Source organism: Hyperoodon ampullatus (assembly GCF_949752795.1).
Source record: "Hyperoodon ampullatus genome assembly, chromosome: 9".
Taxonomy (NCBI): domain Eukaryota; kingdom Metazoa; phylum Chordata; class Mammalia; order Artiodactyla; family Ziphiidae; genus Hyperoodon; species Hyperoodon ampullatus.
This window is the reverse complement of record NC_136922.1, coordinates 58964013-58973336: the sequence shown is the minus strand read 5'-3', so window position 1 is coordinate 58973336 and position 9324 is coordinate 58964013.

Below are 9324 nucleotides of genomic sequence, written 5' to 3'. Positions count from 1 at the left end.
AAACTGATACAGCCACTATGGAAAACAGTATGGAGGTTTCTTAAAAAATGAAAAATAGAATTAACATATGACCCAGCAATCCCACTACTGGGCATATACCCAGAGAAAACCATAATTCAAAAAGAGTCATGCACCCCAATGTTCACTGCAGCTCTATTTACAATAGCCAGGACATGGAAGCAACCTAAATGCCCATCGACAGACAAATGAATAAAGAAGATGTGGTACACATATACAATGGAGTATTACTCAGGCATAAAAAGGAACGAAACTGGGTCATTTGCAGAGATGTGGATGGACCTAGAGACTGTCATACAGAGTGAAGTAAGTCAGAAAGAGAAAAACAAATATCGTATATTAACGCATATATGTGGAACCTAGAAAAATGGTACAGATGAACCGGTTTGCAGGGCAGAAATTGAGACACAGATGTAGAGAACAAACGTATGGACACCAACGGGGGAAAGCAGCAGGGGTGGTGGTGGTGGTGGTGTGATGAATTGTGAGATTGGATTGACATGTATACACTGATGTGTATCAAGTTGATGACTAATAAGAACCTGCTGTATTAAAAAAAAAAGAAATGTGCTGGAATTAGATAGTGGTGAGGTCTGCACAACCTTGTGAATAAAAACTCCTGAATTACACACTTAAAAAAACACACACACACAACAAGAGCAAGCACAACAGTGACAACAAAAACACTAAAAAAGCTAGTGCTGTTTCTTTCCCCCTCCTGTCGATCAATAGGCTTTTCTTTACAGAACAAAGCTCATCCATCTATTTGATCAAGGATTTCGTGAAAATAAATGTATCTACTAGAAATGGTCCAAACTGCTGCCCCCTCGCCTCCGGGGGTTGTGCCAGTTTACCAGTCACCGAGAGCATATGAGAGTCACCTTACTGAATGCTCTTATTGTCTGTAATAGTTTTTCTGTTGATTTTCTGTTTCTGTGTTTTTCCAGTTATATAGTTCATCATCCCAGATAAGGATAATTTTACCTTCTTATTTCCAGTTTTTTTTGAGGTACCTGGGCCTCTCACTGTTGTGGCCTCTCCCATTGCGGAGCACAGGCTCCGGACGCGCAGGCTCAGTGGCCATGGCTCACGGGCCCAGCCGCTCCATGGCATGCGGGATCTTCCCGGACTGGGGCACGAACCCGTGTCCCCTGCATCGGCAGACGGACTCCCAACCGCTGCGCCACCAGGGAAGCCCTATTTCCAGTTTTAATACCTCTATTTCTTTCTTTTGCAATGACTACTAATTCTAGAGCGATACTAAACCATAATGGGGAGAGTGGGTGTCTTTGTCTTTTTCCTGTCTCTAATGGGAAAACTTCTATTATTTCCTTATTAAATATGAAAATTTTGAAACTTTATTTTCTTTACTGAGAATTTTAAAAATTGGACATAAAATGTTAGGTTTTATCAAATGCCTTTCAGGAATCTATATAAATTATTTATTAAAAATAATTTTTTATATTAAATTAAGATTGTCCAGGAAATTTAAGACTTCTGATTGCCCTGAATCTATCAAAAAAATGTTATGGTGATAACATTGCTTGTCATACAACACAAAAACAAAAATCTAGAAACTGTGAAAACGTCTCTCAATGGGGAAATGTTTAAATATATTATACCACTTTCATATAGTGGAAAATGATTTACCTCTTAAAAAAATAATGAAGTAGATTATATATGCCAAGATGGGTCAATCTGCCATCTGAAATCAAGTAAAACCAGCAAGCACAATATAGTGTGTGTCCTCATTCATGTAAACAAGAAAAAAGGACATGCACATATCAATATGCATGTATATACAAAGGAAAATTCTGGAAGGATGTGGAAGGAACTATTAGAAATGTCTGCTTTTGATGAAGGATACATGTTTGGGGATCTGAGATAATATGCTCTGTGTTTCAATTAAAAAAAAAACGCACAAGCATTATTCCTTTTTCAATGAAGAAAAACAATAACAAAAAAGTAATGATTAAAGTTATTTTAAAATAAAAAAAGGGAGTTCCCTGGTTGTCCACAGGCCCGGGTTCAATCCCTGGTTGGGGAACTAAGATCTCGCAAGCCATGCAGTGTGGCCAAAAAAAAAAAAAAAGAAAAAAATTTTTGTCCATGTAAAAGGTTTAAATGCTAGTAACTAAAAGGCGAAGGATAAGCAATATTAAACATAACTCATTATGGGTCAAATTTGTCATGTAGAGGTTTTTGTTTTTGTGCTTTTTAGTTGTTGTTTTGTTTTGTTTTTGCACGTGAGGTGGGCACCTCTCTCCTCTTACCTTAGTCCCAGTTCTAGGATGGAGCTCCAGCTTCTGGAATTTTCCACAAGCCCCTAAGCCCTCTGCAGTGGGTGCTTATTCCAGCTGAGTTGGCCTCACTCTCGGGGAGTCATGTAGAGCTTTTATAGTAACTGTCCTCCAAATAGAATTCCCAATTCCATTCTTAATAGCAAATGGAAGCTTCTTTGGCTTTGTGCTAACAGGGGCTCTTGCAACCTGAATTAACAAAAGGAAAATGAATTACTAAGTTAGGGCCAACAATAAGATGACATACATTTTTGCAAAAATTATGATTATGAAACTTGAAATGGGAAAATGCCTGCCATAATGATAAGTGAAGAGAGCAGACAAACAGATCACATATACAATATGATTTTAACTTTGCAAAAATAAAAGGAGGAATAATTTGATAAAGTAGTTTTGGTAGAGCAATTTGGTAAAGTGATGGGTTTTCCTCAAACATCTTTTTAATATTCATATTACATCAGTATATTTTATTTAAAAATTAAAAAGAGATGGCAAAATAAATTGTTTTTGAAATCCTGACATGAAAAGAGGAAATATATTTTCTTGTTTCCTTTTAATGCCCAATACGGAGAAGGGAAGTTCCCAGGCTCAAGGTCACACACAGATAAGACATTTAAGACAGCAAGTCAGGGAGGACTTCTTATTGGCATTTCCAAGCAAATGAACTGAGTTTCTGGCACAGCAAGGCTAGGCACAACTCTGAGCATGAAATCCCATTAAGGAAGGATTCCCCTTTGGAGCTTCCAAAGCTGCCACTATGGTTATAGTTTATACCAGCATGACTGGTTCTGCTGTTCACTTATCACTTGCAGGTGACCTGTCTCACCACCAGACTCGCTTTTGGGGGGATCTACCCTCCTCCTCTGCCCACTGTCAATCAAGGGTGGTAGGGAGGCAGGATCTGAGACCCAAGTGGGCCAATCAGACTCTTCTGGGAGTTTGGATCATGAGTGAAATGACATCAGGTCAGGAAATCAATTCAAGTCCAGTGAGGCACCGTTAATTCCCACTACTTTAAGTAGCATATGGAGGAAGCAGTGTAGCCTTCAGAGTATGGTTTGTGGAGCTAGGTTGAATGAGAAACCCAGCTCTGCCACTTTCTAAGCTAATAAACCCCCTTATGCCTCAGTTTCCTCAGGGGGTAATAGTACTTTCCTCACAGGGTTGTTACATGAATCAATGCAAGTGTATCAGACAGAGCTCTTGTCAGGAAATAAGAACCACTCTGCATATTTGAAGCAGAAAAGGAATTTGATGCATGGAATTAGGAACATAAAAATCAATGAAAGGCTAGAGCAGCAGGCTCCAGGCTGCAGGAGTGGCTTCTGGTACACACTTCCAAACTGGCCTGCCAGGGAGCCGCCTTTTGTGCCACCATCAGGAAGGCGGACCACTGGACCATCACAAGGACTGCTGACTTCAAGCACTCAGTCCCACAGCTGTGACCCAGGGACCAGGACGGCACTTGGCTGTTACTGTGCCCACCTCTCGTCATTCAGGAAGTTGGGGACTGGACAGTGAATAGGACTCTACCCAAGTGCATGAAGATCACCAAGGTTTAAGTTTGAAACGATGGCTGCTAGTAAAAGTGCTTGCATTTGTAAACAAGTGTGTAACTTGTAACCGAATGATCTAACTTTGAGGACACTTTCATCTCTGTAATTTCATAATTCTCAGGTCACATGCAAAAAGCAGTTTCATTAACTTGTAATTATGCTTCATATCTTCTGTATTGCAAAGAGGGAGGATGGTAATTCATGGGCCCTTCAGCAGAACAGAAGCTTTTATTGCTTGCCTCTTCCTGACTCCCTTAAAAGGCAGTTCTAATAGCGTAATTCACTTTTGTAAGAGTGGCCTGGTGAGCTGGAGACTTCGGGGGTGCAATAGCAGATGCGGTTGAGGCTTCGACTGAGCCAGAGGAGAAGCACCTGGACTACAGCACTGTGAACGTGGCAGGAAGGAGAGAAGGAGGGTGAGGAAGCTGATCCTGCTAGACAACCCACAGTCAGGGGTCAGCTGTGGGGGACAGTGGGGGGACTCACCGGCACTGTAGAAGTGGTTGGGGCAGGGCTGGGCTGAGCAACACATTGGGTTCAAAGACTGCCAAGTCAGCTGTGACTCCGGCTTCCATCTACACCAGGAGATCTGACCTAAGAGCAGAATCCTTCACAGGAGTCGAGGCACTGGGAATGTTTGGGACTTGGGTGAGGTAGATGAGTTCAGGGGTCTGTGCACAGCAGGACCTCCCTGGGGAGGACTAGGGGACGGAGTGTGAGGAGAGGGACATGTGGGGAACAGGGGGACTTGCAGAACTAAGCTAGGTATCAGAGCCCCTTCCTCATGCAAAGTCACCACTGAGATTTAGGCTGGATGCCAGTTACCCTGAGCAGAAACCACTAAACCAGGATTTCTTTCACTTGGATAGACTATAGACCTTTTTTTTTTTCTTTTTGCCAATCAAGAAGGAAATTCTATGTTAACTAGATTTATTGTGGTGATCATTTTGCAATATATACAAATAACGAATCATTATGTTGTATACCTGAAAGTGATATATGTTATACGTCAATTATTCCTCAATAAGAAAAGAAATTCTCAGAAGTTGAGTATTGGATTAAATGGTTTTTATTGTAACTACTAAGTATGTAAAAATACGAAGCTATGTAAACTTTTGCACAGTGTTTACATAATTCCATATTTCTATTTATGTATGTAATATATATGGGTGATCCTTGAACAACATGGGTTTGAACTGTGCTGGCCCACTATACAGATATTTTTCAATAAATACCCACTTCAGTATTTATTACTATTTAGTACATGATCAGAGGTTGGTTGAATCTACAGAGGGCTGACTATAAAGTTATAAGTGGATTTTCGACTCTGCAGGGGGTTGGTGCCCCTAATCCCAACATTGTTCAAGGGTCAACTGTATGTTCCATGCCATGCTAGTCCCTCTATGATATAATTATAAAACAGTACACTGCTGTGGTTAAGAACACAGGCTCTGGAGCCAGACCCACTTGGATTCAAACCCAAGAGCCACCATTTCCTTGGTGGTAACCTTAGGCAAGTCAATCTCTCTGTGCCTCAGTTAACTTATTGGTAAAATGTGGGTAATAGGACCCATCTCAGAGTTGTTGTGAGGCTTAAATGAGCGAATCCATGTAAAGTGCTCAGCACAGTGCCTGGCCTGCAGTAAGCTCTCCATAAGTACTAGCTATTATATTTCACAAAAAAAGAGACCACGTATGAGTGAAGCACAAACACATCTGCAAAACCAATATTATTCAAGTAAGCCATGGTCATTTAACATAACAGATGCTGCTATTGTTCTGAAACTAACTGGTTGTGCTGGGTTTAACAGTAGGAACATGTGGTCTGAGGTCCAGGTCTGTATTTATTTTGGCCTTTGGGTTCAATGCTAAAGCAGAGAATGCCAGTTAACCAGGCCTTATTTGCTAGTGCAGAATAATTAGACCTCATAGTTAATTAAAATTCTACCCTTGAGCATTCCTGAAATGTCAATTTTAATGAAATGCCACTTGATAACTGTGGAATCATCTCATTCATTCATAAGTAAGGTTAGCACTGCCACGTCCTGGAAATCTGCATTAAGTGAATGTCTAATCGCATTATTGCCACAGTGAGGAACAGAAAAGTTCTTCATTGTTCATTTACTGCTACATTCACAATAAATGAACTTTTACAAGCTCGTAGGTGCAAAATAGACTCTATGAACAGAATGAGAATGTGGTTCTCACTACTACAAGCTTGCTTTCAGTTTGGACACCAAAACACTTGGCATTCTAACTACTTAGATTATTCAAATTATTTTGGATCCTTCATTGTTCATCATAACATGGTAACATTTGGCGTTCACTTGATGAGAATATATTTACGAATATAAACTCTATACGGCAGAGTATCAATTAAAAAAAGAGTATCAAAATGAAAACAGAAAATTGAAAAACCACAACCAACACTCATTTGGAGAACTGAAGAGTCTTGGGAGTCCAAGGACTTTCTCACTTTGGTTACTCAGTGCCTGGTATACAGTGAGTACTCAATAAATATTTGTCTGATTGAGGAAAAGAGACTAGTAAGGGAAATGAAGGCAACAGCCATTGCTGTGGTCTGGGTCGATATGGCAAGGTGGCTAAGATGCTGGGATTTAGAGATCGGTGGACCCACAGGGCTCACTTCTGGCACTCTGGCTTGGGGCATCTTCAGGGAACAAGTAGGAGCTGGGCTTTTTGGGCCCAGGATGTCAGGTCTGGAAAGGATGACCTAATTATCAGCCACCATGGGTAGAAGGTGGGGCTGAGATCCTGCTGTTGAGATTACGGCAGAAACTGGGACTGCTAGCCCTGCAGCTGGGGCCCGTGTGTAAGACAGAGCCTGAGAAAACTCATCTAGGGTGCAGGTAGGGAGTGAGAGAACCTCCACTCATGGACCACATCTCACTGAACAGCGGACAAACCACACAAGATACCTTTATATGAAGACTGTCAGTGCCTCTATTTTGTTCAACTGGAGAAGTATTCATTTTAACCTGACGTTCCCTGCAAACAGGATACAGGATGCAACAGTTTCTGAAGAAGGTCAAGACGGCCCACATCCACAGCAGTGCAGCCCAAAGGGTGATTCCTGGACCCAACCCTAGAGCTCAGGATTCCTTCTGGCTCTTCTGGAGCCTGGTATCTGCATTTTAAACAGGCTCCCACGTGATTCTGATGTGGGCGGGCCAGTTCCTTGAAGGCACAGGCAGACCTGGTTTAGCTAAATAAGCTCCTGAGTTAATTAAACAGCCAGCCAATCTTTACTGATTGGGCTCTGGGGCTGTCTCTGCAAGAGGCGATTGTTCAACCATGTCCCCAGTCCTCCCCTCACTGTACGCCCCACACTGGGCTACTGCTGTCTTTTTCCTGTAATTAAGCCTCCCTCTTGTGCCCTGGTTTTATTCACTGGCTACCTGTATTGTTCCCCTGTGCCAGAATCTGTGCTGCTGTTTGTCTCTTTGTTCCTATGGGATGGAATTTCCTGAAGCAGCAGGAGCCTCTCAGGTTTGGGGAACTTGCCTGTCCTGAGCCCCGCTGGCTAAGGAGCCACGCCAGTCCCACGGGTTCTGTTCCCTCTTCAGCCACGGCCCATTGGATAAGTGACTCAAGGACACCATTCTGCTTGGGCTGGAGGTGTGTGTTCCTGGGAGAGACGAGCTGGGATGAGGAACTTCGGTGCCAGTTCTGTAGATTTGTTGGATTAATTTTGAAGTTGTTTAATTTATGCCTAGATTTGAGGAACATAATCAAAAGGACAGACAGTAGAAAGAAGAGTGGTCAGTTCTCAGCTGTGGCAATTCCAAACGTCCTGAGATCTGGCTGCCTTTCCTGGGACCCTGGGCATGTGTGTCCTGTCCATATGCCTTGTTGTGGACAGGACCACAAGTCCTGACTAGCTCAGCCCACCTGCCTGCCACCCTGAGCCAGTGCATCTCACCTGTGTCTATACTGCGGGTCCCTCCCTACCTGCATGGACAACTCCCAACCTCCGTCAGCACACTCCGTATTACTTTATTGCTCTTACTCAGATGGACTGCCCTCACCTGTGTGGGGCGTGGCCCCAGGGTCTCAGGCGCCTCATTTGAGGAGCCTTTCCCATGACCAGCCGTGCTCCTGATGTAGCCTATGTTTAGACTTCAGAGTAAAATGTTAAGTTTTAATTTCTGATCCATTCTTGCTTTTTAGAAAAGAAATATCACTTCCTAATTTTTTAAAGACTGGACCTCCTCTATTTCCGTCTTTTCAACTAACATCAGAATTAACTGAGGAAAGAAATGTGATTTAAAAGGAAATGACATTTTTCTTTCAGGAGGCCGAAATTTTTACTTGAAGCCCTAATTATGTAAAAATTCTGGCACAGCTTTTTTTTTTTTTTTTTTTGTAGGGGGGACTAGAAAACAAAATGGTTCCCTAATTGTGATTGCTGATGTAAAAATTGCTAACTTTCACGCTTTCTATATCCTGCTATTGCAAAGTGACAATCCATAACATTATACTTGTTCTTTTCCTTAGCAGTTTGCAGGTACCTGTCACATTTCATGCTCCTAGAAGTGATTGCTGATGTGTAGTTAGTGCGCACCTGTTTTTGATTCTAGAATGTAGCTGTTCCCCATTTCCCCCCCTCTTCCCTTGCTAGAGTGCTCATCCCTCTAGAAATTGAACCAGATTGTTCCCGAAACCAGGACTGTATCTCAGTGTCAAAGTCTGCATCTGCAGAGGCTGCTGCCAGCATGGTTGTGGCATTTATGGAGCTCTCTGAATTCTCTCAAGCTGAAAGGCAATGATATTCAAGAGGCTATTTGCCTGCTGGTTGGTACAATCACCCAGCTCTGGGACTTCCGCTTCTGTTAGAGATGAAAGATAGCACCAAAGTTCATGTTGGAGTGTGTTCTTGTTGAGTGTGCTGGAATATAAGAAACATTTATTGGGAGTGAACTAACTGTAGGGTCCCATGCTGGGTGCTATGAATAGGGCAACAATAACTTTTATTCTACGATCTTTTACAATAATAAAAGAGAAAAACCACTTACAAAAATGACTTCTGGGGCTTCCCTGGTGGCGCAGTGGTTAAGGATCAGCCTGCCAATGCAGGGGACATGGGTTCAAGCCCTGGTCCGGGAAGATTCCACATGCCACAGAGCAACTAAGCCCGCGAGCCGCAACTACTGAGCCCATGTGCCACAACTACTGAAGCCTGCGCACCTAGAGCCCATGCTCTGCAACAAGAGGAGCTGCTGCAATGAGAAGCCCATACACCACAACGAAGAGTAGCCCCCGCTCGCCACAACTAGAGAAAGCCCGCAAGAAGCAACGAAGACCCAACGCAGCCAAAAATAAAAATAAATAAATAAAAAATTAAAAAAGTAGATTGTAAAATAATATTAAAAAAATGAGTTGTGAAAAAAAAGAAAATGAGATCCAATAAAATATGTATACACTTTAAA